At 38.7% G+C, this 25,006-nt stretch overlaps 1 long non-coding RNA gene across 1 annotated transcript in view; it reads left to right on the forward strand.

Moving 5' to 3' along the window:
• Positions 1–1,511: 1,511 nt before the first annotated feature.
• The window catches only part of LOC129468155 (uncharacterized), a 145,911-nt gene continuing 122,416 nt past the window's right edge, over positions 1,512–25,006 (forward strand). Inside the window, exons 1-2 of the long non-coding RNA XR_008652546.2 lie at positions 1,512–1,752; positions 12,397–12,497. This is a non-coding gene — a long non-coding RNA (uncharacterized lncRNA). The remainder of the gene's footprint in view (positions 1,753–12,396; positions 12,498–25,006) is intronic.

The raw sequence follows: 25,006 nt of genomic DNA on the forward strand, positions 1-25,006 counted from the left end.
ATTATGTTGCATCTGGGTGTCTAAATCCTGCTCACAGCTGCGCCAGTGCCTTCTCCACTCTTCCCATCTGCCTGTTTGTTTTTCTTGGTTTTAGTTTGCAGTCTGCTATTTTGTATAAGCAAAATTATCCTTTCATGTCTTACCCATTTCGGCAGTTTCTTCTGGATATTGTAAACTGCAGCATCTGTGGTGCTTGTCTTCTAATTATATTTGCAGCCTCCTAATAGGAAGGGTGAACAGGCATATGGAATAGCAATACGGAGCTTTCTATATCTCTGACCTCCATGGAGGACTCCTCACAGAATCTCCAAAGCTTTCTAGGGAGATTCATTAAGCCTGCCTTCCTAAGATAATGCACAAACTTCTGCTCTATAGAGATGACTAGAACACAGATTTAGACATAGCTCCTGGGCACATTTTCCACATAAATGAGTCATCATGCCTGTAAAAGAATGACTCTATAAGTAGATACATATCTCCACTGTCTTGGTTCTACTAATGTTCACATTATTGCTTATTTTTAAACTAATTTGAACAGCTGAGTTACAGTAAGAACAAAGACAGCAGGATTAAGAGTCAAGAGACCTAGGTTTGAGATCCAATGTAGATACTCAGTTGCTGGGGCTTTAAAGAAGGTCACTCAACCTCCTTTGGTTTAAATTTCCAAATCAGTTAAATTAGCAGCTGGACTAGATAATTCATAAGCTGAATGAGCAAAATGGACTTAATCAACCCATGGATCATTGTAGCAATATTGTATTAGAAGTTAGAAAAACCAAAATGAACTGAATATGGTTTGTCCCTGTCCTAAAGGAGCTCCCAGTCTAATAATGGGAGAGAGAAATAAGGACACCGATGATCTTAGTACAGAAAGTGCAAGCACAAAAGCAGGAACAGTCCTCTGCATTGTTTATAGATTGATCTATTCCAGGACCCAACAACTATTTTTTTATAAATGGCAAAATACTACATATTTTAGGCTTTGCAGCCCACACCATCTCTGGTGCAACTACTCTGCCATGATAGTATGAAAGCAGCCATAGATAATAAGCAAACAAAGGAGTGTGGCTGTGTTCTAGTCAAAGTGTATCTATAAAAGCAGGTAGGAGGCTGGACTTGGCCCACAGGCTGCAGTTTGCTCACCCCTGATCTATTCACAAACAAATCTCATTGAGGTTTGCTCCCTGAGTGGCTGCTCTGTTCTCTTCTAAGAAAGACAAACTCCTTACTATTGAGAGGTGACAGCGTGCTGGCAGTCCTCACTCGCTCTCGGTGCCTCCTCTGCCTGGACTCCCACTTTGGCGGCACTTGAGGAGCCCTTCAGCCCGCCGCTGCACTGTGGGAACCCCTTTCTGGCCTGGCCAGGGCCGGAGCCGGCTCCCTCAGCTTGCGGGGAGGTGCTGAGGCAGATGCGCGGGCGGGAACCGGGACTGCGCGCGGCGCCTGTGGAACAGCGCAAGTTCCGGGTGGGCGTGGCCTCGGCGGACCCAGCACTCAGAGCTGCCGGCCGGCCCCACTGGCCCCGGGCAGTGAGGAGCTTAGCACCTGGGCCAACAGCTGCTGCGCTCAATCTGGCCCCGGGCAGTGAGGAACTTAGCACCTGGGCCAACAGCTGCTGTGCTCAATTTCTCGCCGGGCCTTAGCTGCCTTCCCACGGGGCAGGGCTCGGGACCTGCAGCCCGCCATGCCGAAGCCTCCCCCCCACCCTCCATGGGCTCCTGTGCGGCCGGAGCCCATGTGAAGAGCACTCAGGTATGGCTTGCTTTTTTACAGTTTCTATTTAGCATTTAAAACAGAGCCTACGACAGAATAAACCCTCAAGACCCTTGATATAGATTGGATATTTGTCCCTGTCCGAATCTCATGTTGAATAGTAATCCCCAAAGCTGGAGGTGGGGCCTGGTGGGAGGTGTTTGGATCATGGGGGCGGATTGCTCATGAGTTGGTGCTATCTTCTGTGTGAGTTCTCCAGAGATCTGCTCATTTTAAAAAGGCACATCCCCTCCGCTTTCTGTCTCTCTCTTGCCCCTGTTTTTGCCATGCGAAGGGGTAGCTCCCCCTTCAGTTTCTGCCATGATTGAAAGCTTTCTGAGGCCACCTCAGAAGCCAAGCAGATGCTCCACCATGCTTCTGGTAAGGCCTGAACAATCGTGAGCCAATCAAATCTATCTTTTTTATAAATTACCCAGTCTCAAGTATTTCCTTATAGCAATGTAAGAACAGCCTAATACAACCCCCAAAATGTATTGTTGGCTGGATGGATGCATGACAGAATTGTGGCTGGGCGCGGTGGCTCACGCCTGTAATCCCAGAACTTTGGGAGGCCGAGGTGGGCGGATCACGAGATCAGGAGATCGAGACCATCCTGGTTAACACAGTGAAACCCCGTCTCTACTAAAAATACAAAAAATATTAGCCAGGCGTGGTGGCGGGCACCTGTAGTCCCAGCTACTCGGGAGGCTGAAGCAGGAGAATGGTGTGAACCTGGGAGGCGGAGCTTGCAGTGAGCTGAGATCGTGCCACTGCACTCTAGCCTGGGCAACAGAGCAAGACTCCGTTTCCAAAAAAAAAAAAAAAAGAAAAAAGAAAAGAATTGTACGGAGGAGCATGCAGTTATTATCTACTGTAACCTGATGAGAATATCAGGTGGCTGGAAATGTTTCATAGAGCAGGTGACAGTCTGAGGTGGGATTTGCAGGCAAATAGGAAGACAAGGAGATTATGTAAAATATATCAATGTGAAAGATGGATTTCACTCATTTACACTTTTCTCCCTTGTCGAATCTCAAAATATTTAGTATTATATTATTATTTTTAGTTATAAGTATGATTTTTATATTTATATTATTTTATATTTATACATTTTTTATATTTATATTATTTTATATTTAAAAATTTTCTTATTTCACCAGTTCTGATCAATATTTAATTACTATTACCAGATTGTGAATTAAGTATACTGGTCCCTTTACATTGCTGAATTTTCTTACCCAACTGTAAATTCCTTCTTTATATCAGCTATCCTTTTCCATTAGTGGTGATTTTTATATATGGTCGTATAACCACAACCAAAACTTCTGGTTTTTGTCCAAAGATTAACTCTACACATTTACACTTACATGATTATACTAGATTTATTTATATTTAATTTTTAAAATTATATAAACATTATTCATTGTTAAGCATCGATAGATCCAATTCCAAGATGTACAGAATCCCCAAAAGTGAATATTCCTACTTGGTAAGATTAAGTAGTTTTTCTTTCTTTAATTCACCTTACTTAGCATGCAACAATATAATCTACTTCATGTTTGTACCAGGCCTTTCTTATTTATCCCGTACCTTCCTGCCACTCATTACTCACACATGCAGGGTTTCTACTTGCCTTTTTTCTTCCAGCATTATTTCCCCATAACATATTAGGATATATTTACTGTCATCCAAACTCTCGATCATACTTTCTATCCATTACGTCCACCACATTTTTTTTTCCTGAAAACCTCCCTCTCTACCTTTCTCCCTGATCTGCACTTTGCATCCTTTCTCCTCTTTTGCCATCTGGTTTGTTGCTTTCGGGCTCTATGCGATCATCCCAGCACAGCCCCTTATGCTCCTTCTGGGCAGATTCTGTTTCCTTTCCTGGTTGCCTCCTTACTTTACTGAAATAATCCTCAGGTAAAGCCCTACAAAGAAATGAATAATAAAAAAATGGTTGACCTCTTCCCTACCTGAAAAGAAAAATATTTTTATGCCTGATACATAATTTGGTCCATGTATCATTTATGATGCATTCCATACCCCAAAATGGCTTAGGTAATAAAGATTCTTAATTATCTCAAATAACAGGAAATCTGGAGGTAGGTGGTACCAGGCTTTGTTCAGTAGCTAAACAATGTTATCAATGACCCAGGCTCTTTCCATTATTCTACTTAGCCATCCACAGTATGTTGGCTTATGACCTCCTGGTCATAAGTTGGATGACACGGATCCAAACATAATAATCCTCAAAGAACTGAGTTTGAGGCAGGACGAAGAGGTGTAAGGAGAAAAAAAGACCTTCCTGAATAGCTCTATCTTCTTTATCAGGAAAACAGAAATGTTTTCCAGAAGCCCCTGAAGACGTCTTGGCTAGAATTGCATTATAATCCCACACTTCAAATAATCAATACCAAAGAGAAGAGATTTTGTCATGATTGATTTAGACTAATAATGATTCATCCTCCAGGACTGTGGAAGGCTCCCTCCTTAGCATATTTCTCTCAAGAAATGCCTTAAAAACTGGAAATGTGCTTACAAATAGGCAGAGAAGAAATGGTTGGTGGGCAGGAAGCCAAAACTTTCCACCACTTTTGAGCTATAGTGTTCTCTGTTGAAAAACTATCCTCTGAATTTATTAAGCTATTGCTCTATTGTGTTCTTTTTTTGTGGGGGGGGGGGGGGGATGGAGTCTTGCTGTGTTGCCCAGGCTGGAGTCCAGTGGTGCGATCTCAGCTCACTGCAACCTCTGCCTCCCGGGTTCAAGCAATTTTCCTGCCTCAGCCTCCTGAGTAGCTGGGACTACAGGCATGCACCACCATGCCCAGCTAATTTTTGTATTTTTAGTAGAGTTGGGGTTTCACCCTGTTGCCAGGCTGGTCTCAAACTCCTGAACTCAAGATAGTTCCTCCCGCCTCAGCTTCCCAAAGTGCTGGGATCACAGGCATGAGCCACCGCACCTGGCCCTCTACTGTGTTCTTGTATCTTGTATTGCTAACGAGAAATCCAGTGTCTGTTACTTTTCATTCCTATGGTGCTTTTAAAATCTTTTATTCCAGCGTTGAAAATTTCCATCTAATTTCTACAAGGGTGTGTCCAGTTGTGACTTTCTTTTTCTTTTTTTTTTTTTTTAATTCTGCCCTTCATCTTTGCAAATCTTTTTTAAAACGTGATTTATTTGAGATCGTGGAGGTGGCTATTTGCTAAGGCAAGACTCAAACTTACTTCCAACTCTCACTGAATGCTGGCCTGTCTTACTTCCTTCATACACTCTCCACAATCCAGTTCTGTTTCAGTTTGGACCCTGCCACCCCCCTCCAATATTATCTCCAGATTTTGAATTCATTACACACTTAGTTGCCAGATTACTTATGCTAATGAAGCCAAGGCCAGCATTTTGCTCTCTACCTTAAGCACTTCTCTATTTTTGACTAAATCCTACCTTTTCCTCCACATCCCATCTGTGCACCAGGTGGGCCCACTGATCAGCAGTGAGCCAGGAGGGAATCAGGAACCATTAAGTTCTCGTTAAGCACAAGCGCAATTCATTGATGGAAATCCATCATGCCTCTGTTCATACTAAATTGTTTAAATCTTATTTTTGTCAATATAATAATCTAGACATTTAAAAATCAGTAAAAGTCACTTGTACAAGACAAGATCATCTCCATAATCTACTATTGCTGTTAATTTAAGCTACCAAGTTTTGGGGGTCGTTTGTTAGATAGTAACATAAACTAAGACATTAACTAAAAAGCTGAATAAACTATTTTGAAAGAATATATAGAATATTTTGAAAGAGCGTATGTGCCTGTGTGGGTGTGTGTGTGTGCGTGCGTGTGTCTGAAAATAATAAAGGATATTGCAAGAGGCCAAAAATAATGAGAAACAGAAACAAACCACTGGAAACAACTACTGCCCTGGCATATCAGTTAATACCATATGAGTAAAGGTTAAACCACCATGGACCTCTATATAAAGTCAAGACTCCAAAAGAGCAATGTCCTCAGGGAATGGTTAAAATTGAAGAAAAAAACCAACAAACTCTAAGGGAACATAGAAGGACACTGAACTGTATCAACTTTGACTCTAGGTGGAGGCAGGCAAATATCTCCTCTTAGAATTTATAACCTCATGTTTCCATTGCCCACACAATCCACAAGAACCCCGCCAAGCATTTGTTTGATATGGTCCTAAACTGGTAGTACTCCCAGGGGAATATAATTCTGTATGTGAGCCAAACCTCATGCCTAGCCTCAAGTAAGTCACAAAATAAACCTCACCTGTATTACAGGTACTGTCTTCCTCATCTTTGCTACATTTGATTCAAGTTGAGCTAAAGTTTACCTTCATGCTTTAGGGGTTCATTTTCTTTTCCAATTTTGCCTTGGCCTTTCTGGAATACCATGTCATCACGCAGATTATTGGTAAATATTGATTAGGTGGTGCCCTAAAGATTAGAAAATCTATATGAGTGAAAAAAATGTTTATATTTCAGGTTAGATATGACTAAATTTAATTCTAGTGCTATAATAAAGCTTAAAATAGTGTTTTGCTTCCTTGACTTGAGGCATGCTATATTCCTACTTAGAAAGCTTTTCTCCTGTTTCTATTTTGAGGAATTCTTTTATTTTTTAAAGTTTCCCTGACATACTGCCCCTGTTATCTTTTTTACCATACAAGCAAAAGAGTTAATTGCCTTTTTTTGTGTGTTCTTATTGCACCTTATTCTTCAGGAAAACACTTAGCTGTGTGGCTTTCCCTACCCACAATTAGGAGCCCCTTGAAGACAAAATCTATGACTCCTTAAAGTCACTGTCCCCAGCATCTAACCAAGAATATGACACAGAGAGAATACCTCATAGTCACTGTATTTAATACATATACATGCTTTGAATCCAAAATTAAATTGAAAGAGAATGCAAGCTCAATGTTTCTCGCTCTTTCATAGGAAACTTCCAGTGTGGACCACAGGAAGAAAAATCAAAGTAATCCACCCTCCCACATTTCCCACATCCTTCAAGTCACACTACACTGAGTAAAGGTCTCCTGACGCTTTGGCAATACCCATGTGTCTTTCTTTAACAACCAGAAATTATGAGGCCTGGACAGGATGCAAATTGTTCTCAGTCAGCCTGGGAAATAGCTAAGGGAATATGAGGCAGATGAAAATGATCTGTTTTGTCTTTCCTTCCTTGGCCTTTGGGAAGCAATGTCAGCTTCGATAAGCATCAAAAATATAAGGAGCACAGAAATCAAGTGAGTGGGTGCCCTTCTTTCCCATCCGTTACCATTCCCGAAGATGGCCTGCCGATGCTGCTTTATTCTGGGAGTCTTGAGCCTTCAAGAGCTCTTATGTCCCAACCTGTCCTTAAGACACAAGGAGAGATTTAGTACCAAGCTGAAGTAGGACATCCACCTTGAGTGGCTATAGCCACACAGGTCTGTTGCTCAGTATCACAGCAGAAAGAACAGACCTAATGAGTCAGAAGCTTCATTTTTACAAGATCCCAAGTCAATCATATCACATTAAAGTCTGGAGCAGTTTGGTATGACCCTAAGTTGGTAGCATACCAGGTGAAGACAATTCTATGTGTGAGCCAAACCTTTTAATTAGTTTGAACTGATAGAAAACTGAATCCAATTTAGTTACCAATGAAGAAAAACAACTTGGATATCTGGAGTCACATCAGATGTTTGAGGATGAACTTCAGGTTTACTTCTAACTTCACTTTGGAATCGCCTGGAGAACTTTATAAAAATATACAGCTGGACTATTTGCAGTAGCAAAGACAACCCACTCAAATGCCCATCAGTGATAGACTAGATAAAGAAAATGTGGTACATACACACCATAGAATACTATGCAGTCACAAAAAGGAAAGAGATTATGTCCTTTGCAGGGACATGGATGAAGCTGGAAGCCATTATTTTCAGCAAACTAATGCAGGAACAGAAAACCAAAAACCACATGTGCTCACTTATAAAAGGAAGCCGAACAATGAGAACGCATGGACACAGGGAGGGGACAACACACACTGGGGTCTGTCCGTGGAAGACGGCGTGAGAGGACAATATCAGAAAAATTAGCTAATCTATGCCAGGCTTAATACCTGGGTGATGGGTTGATAGGTGCAATAAACCATCATGGCACATATTTACCTATGTAACAAACCTCTACATCCTGCACATGTACCCTGGCATTTAAAATAAAATTAAATTAAAATTAAATACACAGGCCACACCCATTGGATATTCTGAATTAATTAGTCTGAGGAAGGACCAGGGAATAGGTGTTTTAAAAATCTCCAGTGGTGGTTCTGATGCATAGTGATGTTTGAGAACCATTGATCTCAGTAAGAGCAGAAAAAGCCCAGTGGAGGAAAGTAATGGATCAACCATACATAGCACTGGGACTACAGCTGAGGTTTGTGGACAGCTAGCACCCTTTAAAATCTCACTGTGTCCTTATGTGCCCGAAGTTCATCCCCAAACGTTTGATGTGACTCCACATATCCAAGTCATCTTTCTTCATTGGCAAGTAAATTGGGTTCAGTTTTCTATCAGTTCAAACTAACTGAAAGCTTGTCAAACCTGCAGAGCAGTGAAAAGTAAGGATCTCCCCTTTTCCAAGGATTATGTTTAATGATTCATTACATAAAATAGACTTCCTGCCATGTGGGAGGTACTGTGCTTGGACCACAGAAGTGGGACCAACAAAGAATCTGAAATTACTTTGCCATTTAGTGAGCCCTGTTCCCACGTGCATGGCCATAGGGCACATCCAAAGGAAGCTAATGGGGCCAGGAGTATTAAGACAAGGAGGTGGAGCAATTCATTCTGCAATTTTCCTGAAGATATCACACATGCACTTTGCTCGGGAAGTGGTCTCATCTAATCCCTGAAACATTAAAAATATTGTAATAGCCTTAGAAAAAGAAGAGAAATTTATATTTTTAAACCTGACAGAAAAAAAGCAAATTTAAGCATTTAAATATTGCTAAAGAAAATACTTTTTTTATTAATTAAATATATATCAAAGAAAATGTATACATTTTAGAAAGACTATGTTTTATGATTTTTAAATTAATAAGTAGTTAATACTGTAATTGTTTCTTTGCATAAAGGAGCTATTATATAAAATGAGTATATTTAAGATAACCACATAGTCATTCCTTTCCTTTCTTCATATGCAGTACATTTTCTTTAGATGCCAAATTTGTGCTTTGGAAAAGGCAGCCGAATAGCCAAAGTTGTAATTTTATGAAACCACAAAAAACTCTTCTAAAGGAATCTGACTTGAAAACACACTGCAAGGAAATTAATAGTCTCAGTTCAAACATCCTCTTTAATCCATCTCGTTTTGCCTCTTATTAAAAAGAGAAGAATGCAGTTGTCAGGCTGACTTAGGAGAAGGACAAGTATTGGGCAACATGCTGTTGGCATGAGGCTATGGAACTTCTTTCTGGGGTATCTCAGCAGCCTTCAGGGAGCTGCCAGGGCAGAGATGTGTTGTGTGTCATTATCAATTTGCACTCTGATTTCCTAACAATTCAAGAGGCCTTTTGACAAAAGCCTCCATTTAGATCTAATAATAACTCTGGATTTTTGCTAAACGTCTCACAACCTGGGAACAGGCCCAATTGCTAAACATACTTGCACTGCATGAGTTTCTTTTACTGAGCCCAGAGGGGACGGCCAAGCAGACTAGAAAATGTGTGTGGGGGAAATGTTCTCCCTTTTAAAAGTTATTTTCAAAAGAATTTCTTCAGTTCATTTATGAAGTCCACCTGAAAGATTATTGTAATTGTAGAACAACTGCGGGTTGTTGAGTCCTAGCTGGGATTATAGCAGCTAAAATTCAAGAGCTGTGCTTTTCCTATTGCATCATGTAATTGTAATATCTAATGGATTGACCTACTTCCCCCAGCTTAGTCACAGAACATGTAGTCCATTTCCAATACGCTGCAATATCCATGTAAACCTTCCTATGTCCTGAGGGGCGTATTCAAAATCTATCATACTCGATTTCTATTGATTTTTTCTCATAAGGATACACAGAAATGCCTCAGCCCCTTTGTGTCTCAAAATATTTCTTGAATTTGTTCAAAGAGAACAGTATTTCTTAATTGCCTCTTTCTTCTAATCAAGTTCTTATCGTTAAAGTAAATATCAACATTCCTTTGAGAATTTTTCATGTGGTCATATGAGAGCCACATTTCCCAGCTTGGGCAAATTATAAGGGAGAAGAATAGAGGGAAAAGGCAACAGAAATGGGGACTGGTGTGCTGGTATGGGAAGGGACAGGATGGATGGTAGAGTTCAATTCCAAGATCAGTAAGTGTGCCACGGCTTTGTTAAAATGTCTTAGATACCTTGCCTTGTCTCTGTCAAACTTCCTTAAGTTCTCAAATCATTTTGCCTTTGCATCCCAATTCCTAATCCATTATTGAATTTAGGTAGGTGTTTTCTTCTTCTCCTTCTGTCTCTTTTGAGACATTGGCATGTCCAATATGAAGTAGGGAAGATGCCCAAGGAGGAAGCAGATAAACTCAAGCTATCAAAAACAAAAACAAAAGAAAACTCCCAAACTACTGTTCTGTTACTTTTAGTAGTTCGTTCAAAGGGCATTAATGAAGCAGAAGTTTGAAATAATGGATTAAAATTTAGTTTACCATCTCTTTGGAAATGTAATAATTTCCAATTGTTTAATTGCTTGCATGTGCTGGATACGAGGTTGACAGCATGGCACCAGCATGAAGCAGCTTTACATTATGTCTAGTTGGATTACCCAACTGGACCTAGAGTACCTTTAAAAATCTTCCCAAGCATTGGTCATCCAACCTCTCTCTGGACATTTCCAGGGACACAACACTCCTGACGTAATTCTAGCAGTCAGCTCATTGCATAGGTGGTTAGTCCAAAAACATTAGGATGTGGTTCCTTACATTGAGTTTGTCTAGCATTCCAGGAATGTCCTCTTTAGGGGATCACTTCCATACTCTGGAGGGTAAGAAAAAAATCCATATTCTCTTCTACATGACTGCTTCTTGGGAAGAGTTGATTCCAAAATTATCATGTCAATATTTATTTAGACTAGAGCTTTTGAAATGCCATATAAACTTCTATGAATAGAGTGCCATCATGGAAAAAGGCCTTTAGCAATTCATCACATTTGTTTCCATTACTAAACGTAAGAGACAAGGTACTTCTACAGGAGGAAGAGACATTTTAGTACTTAGTATATATTCAGGTTCTTTCTATACAGCAATTGAAAATCAATAAAAAGTACTTTAAAGTATTCACAATTTAGACTTACATATTTTCTTTTTTGGGAATTAATCCTAAGGAAATCAGCCAAAATTTTGGAAAAGTTTGTAATTCATTTATATGTTCCAAAAGTTTTTTTAAAGAACATACTTTTTAGTGTTAAAAGTTGTATTCTTTTAAAAGGGTCTAGAAAAGCTAAATCTTTAAGAAGGACACTAAAAGGACACAGAGTGACTGAGCTCACTTTTTTTCATGTTAAAGAACGTTTATTTTATTATTTTGCATTTTCTCTAATGTCTGAAATCAATTTAGTAAACCATATATTCACTTAGGCCTCACTTTATTACTCAGTAACATGAAAAACAAGGTAATGATGGAATCTTACAAATTCAATATTTGCTAACCACTGCAGAAGGCACGGGTCCCATTCCATCAAACACTATTAATTTAGCAGACTAAGCCCGTACTGACAGTCTTAATCTTAACCTAATGATCTGTTTATTTAACAATTATCATTAGAAACCTCTGGCTGCACAGGAAAGGATGTTCAAAATACTAAATAATTTTGGGATGCTGAGGTGAGTGGATTATTTGAGGTCAGGAGTTTGAGGCCAGCCTGGCCAACATGGTGAAACCCCATCTCTACTAAAATACAAAATATATATATATATATCAGCCAGGCATGGTGGTGCACAACTGTAATCTCAGCTACTTGGGAGGCTGAGGCAGGAGAATTACTGGAGCCTGGGAGGTGGAGGTTGAGGAGAAGCAGAGGTTGCAGTGAGCCAAGATAGCACCACTGCACTCTAGTCTGAGCAACAGAGTGAGACTCCGTCACAAAACAAAAACAAACAAAAAATCCTAAATAATTATTCCTGGGCACAATTTTCACAAACAAGATTGTGTGCAGTTTTGTACTGCGAAGACAAAACACAGTGTCTCCTTGTGGCCATACACAAATGCCACACCATGTCTCAAGCTAAGTTCATAGCTTTGCTAATGCAAATGAAGTACTACAGAACAATTTTGATACATTTTATCAAATTAACAAAAATATTTTTCTTCTAAGTCAATGTTGTCTTCATAAATCGAAGTCACCTAGAACTTACTTACTGTGAAGGAATATAATTTATTAGCCAACGTATAGTATATAAGTCATTTCTCTGTTACTAATATCTGGAAAAATAATTTAAAAAAATAAAACAGAATTTCACAGAGGGTGATGTTTACATTATAAAATCACAGTCATAAAATGAGGATTGTGAAATATTGTTAAAACTGTGGCTTTGTCACAGACTGCAATTGCAAATTGTCTGGAATAGTTAAATGGTGAGCTATTCTTAATACCTTTCGCAAAAACTCTACTTGCAGTATGATGACCGGAGACACAGCTGTTGGAGGGAAAAAGTTTATGTCAATTAAAATCCTGAATTTCTCTGATCTGGAAAGAAAAACTGCTATGAACTCTTTAGGTAAGTCATACACTTATTTATTCACTTACTAAATAATGAGTGTATTCATAAATTAAATAATTATACCATAATTTGCCACTCAATCATTTCCTCATTTCCTCAATCACTATTCAGTAATTTACTGACTCATTAATTTGATCACTCATTCATTCACTTAGTTTTTTCATTGGCTAGTGTGTTCTCTGTAGTTGCATTAATTTTTATAACCAATATTTACTAAGACATGTTGCTAGGTGCTGGCAGTAAGGAAATGGGAAAGGTGAAGTCCCTAGCCTCAGGGAGTTGATGAAGAGGACAGACAGGTGGCTTTGATCAGTTTTTTACTATAAGTAGGGAAAAAAGCAGTAAGGGTGCTGAAAGAAAGTAGTAATTAACTGCATTGGGAGTTTGAGAAGATTTTGCAATGTAATTTTCACTGTGTCTGCAACATGAAGAGTAAGTCATAAGAAAGGGAATGAACCAGAGAGTCAGGAGGGCTCATGTTAGAAATAGAAGGAAAATCTTTCCAAGCAGGGAAAGCAACTAGTGCCAGGTACAGAGGTGTGAGAAATTGTACCATATTTAGAAAAATGGTGAATAGTTTAAAGTTTCTGAAGCAATAGGGCAAAGATTGAAAAGATCCTAGATAGGACAAATAGGTTGGGGTCCAGTTGTCAATGGGCTTTCCAACTACTGGTGGAGATTTTAGAGGTTTCATTGCATTTGCACAGAGACAGTGAATGTGTCACAGACCTATTGATTTCATCATCTTTTTTATCCTCATGATATCTGGATGTAGATATCACCATTTTAAGGACGTTGAAGCTACTTAGTTGTTTCTGTATTTGCATCAAACTTTCATACCCCTGCTATAACTTTGTCTTTAAACTTTTCCATCTTCCTTAATAGAAGATGAGGTTCTTGAAGATAGGATCTCTCAGTTATGTACTCTCACTACCTAGCATTGTGCTTCACATATGACAGACACACTCCACAATATCTGAGAAATAGAGTAACTGGGGATGAATGAATGAGAAAATTAATGCAGAAATGAAGGAAGTTACATGGTCAAACTGCTAAGAAGTAACAAGGCAAAGGAAAGAACTATGTTTCCTTTCTTCAACTCAGCCCATATTCCTACATCGCCTATCTATGGTTCATATTACAAACTACACCAATAAGAACTTTGTCATACTATTTGTTACTGTGATCCTTTCCATGGAAGAAAATGGTTCATTTTACTCATTAATATTCATTAAAATCTATATTAAGTAACACAGTTGAACTTCCTTATGGTAGATACTATGGCTTTTTCTCCTTTTGTTCTGTTATTATCTGACACTTAGTATGTCCTAATTCAGTTAGCAAGTTCTAATTCATTAATGTTCGTCAAATGAATGAATCCAGAAATTCTTAAATTTAAAAATGTGGTAATTAAGAAAATTATGATGTTGCTTATAAAAATATATTAAAATATAAATATAAAAATAAAGAAAAATATATAAACTTATAAAAACTAGAGCACATGAGATTCATACCCTTTCAAATCACAAGAGTTCAGATGCCCTCTCTGTGTGTACTCATGTCAGCCAGGATTTTAACAACTCATATATTTACAGAGACTTCTCAATATTTGCCCATTCAATTACATTGTTAAATTTATACTCAAATCATACTTTTATTTTAGCATTTTCATATAAAAATATCAGAAAGGATATTAAAGAAAATTAATAATACATAAATCTTTAAAAACGCTGCTATGACACATTTTTCTATTCCAAAATGCTTGTCTTTTCTTTGGCTTTTGTAATCATCATGAAGAGATACTTTTCTTCTGCTTTCACTACTGAACACTTCTAAAACAATTTTCATGATTACACAGAGTTGTGTTGTAACTTAGAAGCTGAAGAATAATTTGTTAATTAATCCTTCTCTGACTATTGCTACTTCACTTTTTCAATTTTTTTTTTTTTTTGCCATTTGGTAAATATTCTGGGAAAACAAGCCAAATAATGAAGAAATAGGTTTCCAGAGGTCAAGTAAAAGAAACAGAACTTAAACCTGGGTCTTCAAAAATTAAGTCTAGCCTTTTCCCCTCCACTCATTGCAAGAAATTATCTGCCTACTATTTTTGGAATATTTTCTTAAAATGAAATTTTATATCTAAACATAATAAATAGAGTGTAATATACATTTCTATTGTGGCCATGATGCTCCTGTGCTCTTGCTTTCCAACATGGTTGAACAAACTTCACAATGCCCCTAGAAATGTGTGTGTTAGGTTTTGCTACAGTTTCCCCAGCATTCAGGTTATTATGTTTTCATATTGCTAGCTTAGGTAAAAAAAAATGTTTCCCCAATGTTGCTCTTATTTGCACTGTGATTCCAAAAAGTGCAAGTAATAACATTACATTATATTAATGATGGCCTGAAATTCTGGATTTTCACTAAATCATAATGATGCTTTCCTACATAGTCCTATTCTATGAGAGGTGATGTATCTTGTAAAAATACATGCAGGATCATGAGCCCAGGATATTTTTGTTATTTGATTATCTCTATTTTCCAAATCCCAAAATAAATATGTTCTTTTTCTAGAATCAACCTCATTGTATTCTCTATGTGGCTTATATTTCTAACATACCTGGGATAATGATACTCTATTACTTTTAACTCTAACATATGCATAGTAAAAATCATGCTGTCTAGCCTAAACTTCCCTAAAGCGAATTCAGTGATACTATACTTCTGGAAAATGTGAAAATTTGTCATAAACTTTTTCCATAATTTGGAAAGTGATGGGGTAAACAAAACAAAACAACTTTTTAAATGCGTATATTTTCACTTTATGTATCATGTATTTCCAAGAGAAGGATGTCATTTGTGAAACTCTGAGACAGGAGTATAGAATGCTTTGAGCATTCACCCTCGACGGCAGAGTCATAACTCAGGGTCAGGGAATTCTGAAAAGTAACTGACCAAAAAATATAATAATAAAACAGGTTTTCTTTTTATTGGTTTACAATGCCTGCTAATAAATGGATTATTTTTTCTAAACTCTTGTTTATTTTCCAACAAATCATATACACCTGATTATTAATTGTGGTGCCTTCAAAAATTCTGTGCTTCAGTGGAAAACAGAAAGCTAAAATATATGTGTCATGATGATTCTCAATGTTCTTTGGAGATTTTGACTGGATCGTATATAGATAAGATCAGAAAACCCTTCAATCCTAACCAAACCAGCTAATTAGTGGATATAGGGTTCATAGGCTTTATTACATGGAAGTTTAGAAGCAGTTTGTAGAAGAGTTGCAAATTAAGTACTTCAAAGAAATAAGCCAGCATGTGCCTTCAGGGTTCTCAATGTATTTCCAGTTCACTCTTTTTGAAAAATAAATATGGTTTGAAATCTCAGGCAGTAGGGGAAAGACTATAGCTAGGTTCTTTGACCTGGTTTCCAAGACAAAATTTTAACATAATGCCTCCTTTAGTAAAGAGATATTTCTCCAAAAGGGGTCCTAAACATTTCTATTCATGTCACATTTCAATAGCTTCCATTTATTCAGTTTCTAATATTCAGCATCTTTAGATACAAAGTATACAATCCCCATGACAACTTTGCAAAATAAGTTTGATTAGTATTTCCCTAAATTTGTGTGCAGGCTGCAGATTAGGGAATTTAAATAGCTCGCCCAGGACAGCAAAGCATATCTGTGACTCACTCAAGTCCTTCTTTCTTATCCTGATTTTCTCTTCCCTCAGTAAGAACGTATAGGTGCCACTCTGTTCATGAAACTGATGCCATAGGCTTGTCACTGTGCATAAACTTTCCTAGTCTTTTATTTCCGAATCAAATAAAAATTTGACATTCAAAAATTCAAAAACAAAATACGCTAGGAGGAAAACAGACTTTTGTAATTTTTTTCCTCCCAAAGGAAGCTCATTCATCATGAGAAAGTAAAATTAAAATATTGAAGGGGGCTAAATTCCCAGACAGTTAAGGAGATAGAGGAGCACATAGTGACTTTTGGAGGACAGCAGGAATGACTCCTCTAATATCAGAGTGGAGCATGTTCACATCCTTTCCCTCTCCAACTGTAAGACTCAAGGGTTCAATCACATAGTCTGCATATTAGTCAGGATCCCCTTGTGTTCAAACAATACACCCCAAATAAAGTTAATATAAATGATAGATGATTGACAGGGAGATAGATGATAGATAATGCATAGATAAATAGATCCATTTAACCATACCATGGAAAGGGAGGGTTGAAATTTGCTTCAGGGTCAATTGCATCCAAAGATTCATAAGGAATCTTGCTAGTGTTCTAGCTTTCTCTTTCCTGTCTCCCTTCTCCCGTCTCCTCTCTCCTCTCTGTATCCCTCATCTTGGCTTCCACCTGTTCGTTGGGTCATTCTACGGGAGTCCTCCATGAGAAAGAACACTGAGACATGACAAGGTCAGGACCATATACCAATAATTGCAGCCAAGGTTAAAGAGACAGCTACCATTTGTCATCCAATTCTGAAAATTCCATGGAATAACCATGATTGATCCAAAATAATCCATCTTTCATTGCTTGGATGAATCATACTGGCTCAGGGAACATAGTACTAAGCCGCAAATGTGACTAGCCCACCATGTTTTTATGTTTCACTCTTAGATTACAGGTTATTTTAATCTCTTTGTTTCTTATCCTTCTGGCTACGAATATGTAGAAGTTTCTATGAAACATGTACCCTTAAAATGTGGCTAATAAGGATACTGGTGAATCTTAGGTAAACAACTGGAAAAAAAGTTTAAAAATTGATTCAATTTCTTTTGATAAATTGATAGTATAATTGATGGTATGCTTTATAACATTTCTCCTCACTAGAATGTGCCATTATGGTAGGCAGAATAATGGCCCCCAATGATGCCCATGCACTAATCCCTGGATCCTTAGAGTATGTGACATTACATCACAAAAGGAGCTTTGCAAATTGAATTAAGGTTGCAGGTCTTAAAATACGGAGATTATCCTGTATTACCTAGATGGGCCAATCTAGTCACATGGGCCCTTAGAGGCAGAAAAGAAAGGCAGAAGAGTTAGCCAGAGAGTGGCTGTGGCAGAAGAACAGACATGAGAGAAATGAAGTATGAAAGAAATTCATCATGCCCTTGCTGGCTTTGAAGATGAAAGAAGGAGGCCACAAGCCAAGGCATATGGGAAGCCTCTAGAAGCTGGAAACAACTTTCAGCTGAGAGCCAGTAACCACAAGGAACTAAAACCTGCCAACAACCTAAATGAACAGGAAAACAGATTCTTTTCTAGAACTTCCAGAAAGGAACAAACTTGCTGATACCTTAATTTTATCACATGAGACCTGTGTTGCTTTTCTGACCAACAACATGGTAAGATAATAAATTTGTGGGATTTTGTGCCACTGAGTTTGTAGTAGTTTGTTACAGCTGCAATAGAAAATTAATACACCCAGGTAAAACTACTTTTATTATTAATTTTTTTTTGAGACTGAGTCTCGCTCTGTTGCCCAGGCTGGTGTGCAGTGGTGTGATCTTGGCTCACCGCAAGCTCTGCCTCCTGGGTTCATGCCATTCTCCTGCCTCAGCCTCCCAAGTAGCTGAGACTACAGGTGCCCGCCACCACGCGTGGCTAATTTTTTTGTATTTTTAGTAGAGTTGGGGTTTCATAGTGTTAGCCAGGATGGTCTCAATCTGACCTCATGATCTGCCCACCTCAGCCTCCCAAAGTGCTGGGATTAAAGGGGTAAGCCACCGTGCCTGGCCATTATTAATTTTTTTAAGAAAAGTGTTCAGGGCTGGGCGCAGTGGCTCACGCCTGTAATCCCAGCACTTTGGGAGGCCGAGGCAGGTGGATCACGAGGTCAGGAGATCGAGACCATCCTGGCTAACGCGGTGAAACTCCGTCTCTACTAAAAATACAAAAAAATAGCTGGGCGTAGTGGTGGGTGCCTGTAGTCCCAGCTACTCAGGAGGCTGAGGCAGGAGAATGGCATGAACCCAGGAGGTGGAGCTTGCAGTGAGCTGAGATCGCGCCACTGCACTCCAGCCTGGGCGACAGAGCAAGACTCTGTCTCAAAAAAAAAAAAGAAAGTGTTCAGTAAGTGGATTTTGTAAACTGATGTGTTCAGCCCTAAAAAGCAGAATACTGATGATCTTGATTAGTCAGGGTCCCACTGGTCTAGATTTATATTTTTAAGAATAACTAGGCTGGGCAGGGTGGCTCACACCTATAATCTCAGCACTTTGGGAGGCCAAGGGGAGTAGATCACCTGAGACCAGGAGTCCAAGACCACCCTGGCCAACATGGTGAAACCCCATGTCTACTAAAAATACAAAAAAAAAAAAAAAAAAAAAAATTAGCCAGGCATGGTGGTGGGTGCCTGTAATCCCAGTTACTTGGGAGGCTGAGGCAGGAGAATCGATTGAACCCAGGAGGTGGAGGCTGCAGTGAGCTGAGATCACATCATTGCACTCCAGCCTGGGCAACTCCATCCCCTACCCCCCCCAAAAAAAAGAATAACTAAACAGGCTTTTTCTTATTTGAAAGTTTATAAAATGAGCAAAGTCTTTGTTAATAACACAGTCCATGCTCTGTAGAAAAATGGGGTGGGATGCAGATTATCTACTCACACAAAACCAACTCTGCAAAAACAATACTGGGTATTAGTGAGACTCATTAGCTAATGTGGCCGAGAGAAGCACCTTTTCTTGGCCTGGCCTTGCTTCATGGCTTTTCTGCCTGGATGGCCCTTTCCTAAGTTGCCCATGATATTAATATTTCTCTTATTTCTTTAACATTCTGCTTTGCATTTCACTGACTTTTTGCTCATCTCCAACACTCCTAGTATCTGTTTGTAATTCTGCCCAAGATAAAAATTCTATCAAATATGTTATTTTTACAGAGACTTCTCTCACTCAAATTGATCCTACAAAATACTGGCTGCAAAAAAAAAAAAAATACTGGCTGCCTGCTTTACTTGTAAACCTGGAAGGTAGAAATGGGGTGTTGTAATTCTATTACTAGCCTGGGTGTCACCTATATAAATTATCTTTGACGTCTGCCTTTTTTTCTAACTGCATTTTCTCAGGATACTAAGGCGATACATAAAACATTTAAACTTGTTTTAAGAATTCCAATGTTGACAAGATGGCAGATTAAGGTAATTAAAAAATCATCTTTCCTAATAAAAGCTTAAAAAGATATGATAAAATATATCTTTGAATTAATAAAGACTTGAAAATTACAGCTGGAAACATGTAAACACATGTTGCAGCTGAGGTAGAGTGGGTTTACTATACCCAAAAACATAGGATCTTGAGTGTTAGAACCTATAGAAGCCTTAAAGATGAGACTTTGGACCAAATAAGCTAAGAGTTGCAAATGAGACCACTGCTAGTGACCTCAAATATCACAGCCTCACTGAAAGTGAGTCATAAAATCAATCTCCCTTCTGCCTAAAAATTAGCAGGAAACCTCCTAGCTACTCAGGAGTCTGAGGCAGGAGAATGGCGTGAACCCGGGAGGCAGAGCTTGCAGTGAGCTGAGATCACGCCACTGCACTCCAGCCTGGGCAACTAAGCGAGACTCTGTCTCAAAAAAAAAAAAAAAAAAGAAATTAGCAGGAAAGCTCATTGATCTCTGCTGGCACCTCACAAGAGTTTAGATTCTAAATTTATACCACCTGATTCACCAGGCAGAAATAAATATAAAAGGCTTTAGAGGTACCTCAACAACACAGGCTATTTAGGTTTTCCCACAGGGCTCAGAGGACTGGGAAGAGGGAGGCCTCTCTACTTTGAGCTCACAATTAAAAATTACAAAATGCATGAGGAAACAATGCATCCTGGGCACAATATAGTAGATACAAACACGAGCATCGTTAAAACCTAGGGCATTAGTCAGTACAACAGAAAACTTAAAGACAAATGATTAAAGACAAAGTCAGGAAATCAACACAATAAAAGAAATAAGAGACACATGAAAACAGGCAGATTTGACAGAGAGAATGGGAATAAAAAATATCATCCTTGAATTTAAAAACTTACCAGACAGATGAAACATAGATTAGACTTATCAGAATAAGGAACCGTGCAATAAAGCAAGTAATGATAAGGATAAGATCATTACAAAGAGATCATTGAGGGAGGATGGAATGAGAAGGTCCAAAATGCATCATCTACTAGGAGAATACAATAGAAAGAATGGTGGGGGTTGGCATGGTGGCTCATGCTTGTAATTATAGCACTTTGGGACGCCGAGGCAGGCAGCTCACTTGAGGTTAGGAGCTCGAGACCAGCCTGGCCAACATGGTGAAACCTTGTCTCTGATAAAAATACAAAAATTAGCCTGGTGTGGTGATGCGCGCTTGTAATTCCAGTTATTGGGGAAGCTGAGGCAGGAGAATCACTTGAACCTGGGAGGTGGAGGTTGCAGTCAGCCAAGATCGTGCCACTGCACTCCAGCCTGGGAGACAGAGTGATACTCCATCTTAAAAAGGAAAAAAAAAAAGAAAGAATGGTGGGGAAGCTAGGCGCCGTGGTTCGTGCCTGTAATCCCAAAATTTTGGGAGGCTGAGGTGGGCGGATCATGAGGTTAGGAATTCAAGACCAGCCTGGCCAACATGGTGAAACCCTGTCTCTACTAAAATACAAAAGTTAGCCAGGCGTGGTGGTGCATGCCTGTAATCCCAGCTACTCAGGAGGCTGAGGCAGGAGAATCGCCTGAACCCGGGAGGCAGAGGTTGCAGTGAGCCGAGATCACGCCACTGCACTCCAGCGTGGGCAATAGAGTGAGACTCTGTCTCAAAAAAAAAAAAAAAAAAAAAAAAACAAGAATGGTGGGGAATGGGGAAGTGATGGGGAAGCAATATTTAAAGAGATAATGGCTGCAGATTTTTTAGAAGTGATGAAATATCATGCATTCTCACATAAAAGTAGCACTCAGTGAGAAATAAGGCACATACATACACACATATACACACTTAGAATAACAGACAGATCAGTTAAAACATCCAAAGATGGGATTAGATGCAGTAATACGTACAAAGGGCTTAAAACTGCACCCAACATACGGTAAGAAACCTGTAAGAGTTAACTATTCTTATTATCCTTACTTTACTTTTCTATATACAAATGAAATTTCATAAGTAGAATAAATGAAAAAACAAGTTGTTTCGTGATAAAAATCTACACTTTGAGATTATTTGTATAAAATTTAAATACAGGGGCCAGTAGTATTTCTGGGAATGATACATAGCAAATATGAGGATGGGTTACCTGTGCAAAGGAGGAGGTTAGGAGTCGAGTGGTCAGGCTTAGGCCATAGTTCTTAGGTTTGGGCACTAAAATCAAATTCCAAAGCAAACGCAGCAGCATGTTCACCACCGTTTAACTCAGCAGTGGTTACCTCCACTTACGGCTGTCAAGGTTGAGCTCCCTCGTGGGTGCCTAGCTCAGTCAAGGATTGCCCAGCCATGTACCCTGCTGTGGTGTGAAAGACAGAAAGCCTTTCTCTACTTGCACAAAGACGTGAGCTTCTGGTGGCCCTGTGCATAAGTGGGTGCCTGTTATATTATTTTATGTATTTTTCTATGTTTGAAATATTTCATCGCTTGAAAAAGGAACCATGACTTCCTATCTGTAGTTTAGTAAATGGGATCCCTGCTGTTCAAAATTTGTCACAATTCCTGTGGAACCGTATTACATCACCCGACCTCCCAGTTTTCTATTTTTCCATCATCAGCCAGTCCTACACAGGCTACCGGGGGCCTCAACCTCCCCACCTGAGGAATGGGGTAAGGATTATAAGATGATTACTCCAGAAATCAATGTCAGAAAATACAGTTTTCAACTTTCCCCAAAATATATAGTTTCCAATTGTCTTAAGCAAGTATTGGAAGGGCTGATAACCACCATTTATGTCTCACTGTTAATAGATTAAGAAGGCTGACATCACTACAGCTGGGCTTGGTTGTTAAGGGAGAATTTAGATTCAGATTAATAATATAGATAAAGATTAATGCAAAAGAATACCAAGGAGATCATTTGGGCAGTTGGTGGAGGTGTAACTTGTATAGTTTTTTTTTTTTTTTCTTTTAACTGTGTTACTAAAACAGCTGAAATACCAAATGCTGATGAGAACATGGCAGCGGGATGCATTTCTGGTGGGAGTATAAAATGGTACAGCAACTCCAGAAAATAGTTTGGCAGTTCCTTAAAAAAACTAAATATAAGCTTGCCATATAACCCAGCAATCACACTCCTGGGTACTTATCCCAGAAAAGTGAAAAATCATGCCTACATAAAAACCTGTAGATAAGTAAAAATTATATAAAGCAGCTTCTCTGATAATGATACAACAATACAATAACAAACTTGGTGAAAAGGGAGGACAGCCTTTCCACCTAGAACTTGTAAAACTTTTCTCAAGCAATTCTTAAGTGAAAGAGGAAATTAAATCTGAAATTGTAAAGTATTTTGGAAATGGTAATGATAACAGTACTGGATATCAGACCTATATAGATTTAACTAAACTGTGACTGGAGGAAGATTCATCACCTTAAAAATTTATTTTAATTAATGAGAATGGCTGAATATAAATATATCAAAAATATTCCACTCAAGATGTTAGAACAATAATGAACCTGAAGAAATCAATAGAAAAAAATGAAAATAGAAATAGAAAATAAGAAAATAGAAAAATTGTAGAATATACGAATAAATTCATGATTTTTTAAAATTATAGTAAGATGTAAAAAGCCATTAGCTAACTGAATTAAATAAAAAAATACAAGTACATAAAATGAGATTGCAGAATAAACACAGAAATTTAGAAAAGTTATGAGACAAATCTATTTCAACCCTATGAAAATAAATTTGGAAAAATGGATATACACCAGATAATTTTCTAGGAAGATATAAATCCCCAAAATTGACCTTCCAAAATACATAAGATATGAACAGACCAGTTAACATAGAAGAAACAAAATTGTTGAAAAAAATACTACCCCCAAGAGAAACAAAAAAACAAAAAATAACCTGTGCATGGATGTCCATAGCAAATGTATTTGTAATAGGTAAAACCCAGAAACAACTCAAATGTTCTTCAATGGGTAAATGGGTGAATGAGCTATGGTACATTCATACCATAGAATACTTGTCAGCATTAGAAAGGAATAAACTATTGACACATCCAACAACTTGCATGGCTATCATTGTGTCATTGTGCCTAATGAAAACTATCCAATTTCAAAAGGTTGCTTATTTTAGGATTCTGTTTCCGTAATACTCTTAAATGATGAAATTATGGAAAGAGCTAACTGATGAGTGGTTGTCAGAGGTTGGGATCAGGAGGACGGACTGTTCGGTGTGAATATAGAGATAACAGGTAGGAGATTTTTGTGGTATCTTTATTATAGGAATCTGCATGTGTGATAAAGTGCTTAGAATGAGACACACATGTGCGCACATGGAGGAAAATCCGTTCTTATAAAACTGGTGAAACGTGAAAAAGATTGATGGATTGTATAAATATCAATGTCAATTTCCCAGCTTCCTGATTTTGGTGTTCTATTGTCATAAGTACAAGTTATTGCCACTAGGAGAAACTGGGTGAAGGGTACACCCAGGACCACACTAATACTTTTGCAATTTCCTGTGACTCTATGATTACTTCAGAATAAAAAGTTGAAGTAGAGGGAACAGGAAGAAGGAGGAGACGGAGAAGAAGAGGCAAAGGATGATGTCTGCTTCTTTCATTCATTTCCTAGCTTTGGGGTTAGGTTTTTGTTCTGGATTGGTTGTTTTCCACATGGAGGATGGGAGAATCCAAGAAATCAAACAGTGATATATGTTAAAATATATATGGTTGGCCGGGCGTGGTGGCTCACGCCTGTAATCCCAGCACTTTGGGAGGCCGAGGAGGGTGGATCACGAGGTCAGGAGATTAAGACCATCCTGGCTAACACGATGAAGCCCCAACTCTACAAAAAATATACAAAAAATTAGCCAGGGGCGGATCATGAGGTCAGGAGATTGAGATCACAGTGAAACCCCGTCTCTACTAAAAATACAAAAAATTAGCCGGGCGTGGTGGCGGGCGCCTGTAGTCCCAGCTACTCAGAGAGGCTGAGGCCGGAGAATGGCGTGAACCCGGGAGGCGGAGCTTGCAGTGAGCCGAGATTGTGCCACTGCACTCCAGCCTGGGCGACAGAGCGAGACTCCATCTCAAAAAAAAAAAAAAAAATGAAAAAAAAATATATATACATGGTTACAATGTTAGGCTTTTTGGTGAAGGGAACTGGGGGCTGGGGGCTGGTGATGGGGGTTATGGTGTCATGTGTTGTTTGAAAATGCACCTCAGATCACTCAGTAATAATGCTTTCCAACCCATTACTTCCCCAAGTTGAGGACCATGGTATATACTTGGTGGGTATATAGAGGATGTTGATTTCAACCTCACATTGGTTTTCAGTTGGAGAAAGAATTGGTTGTTTAATCCACA

This window comes from Symphalangus syndactylus, chromosome 18 (assembly GCF_028878055.3).
Source record: "Symphalangus syndactylus isolate Jambi chromosome 18, NHGRI_mSymSyn1-v2.1_pri, whole genome shotgun sequence".
NCBI lineage: Eukaryota > Metazoa > Chordata > Mammalia > Primates > Hylobatidae > Symphalangus > Symphalangus syndactylus.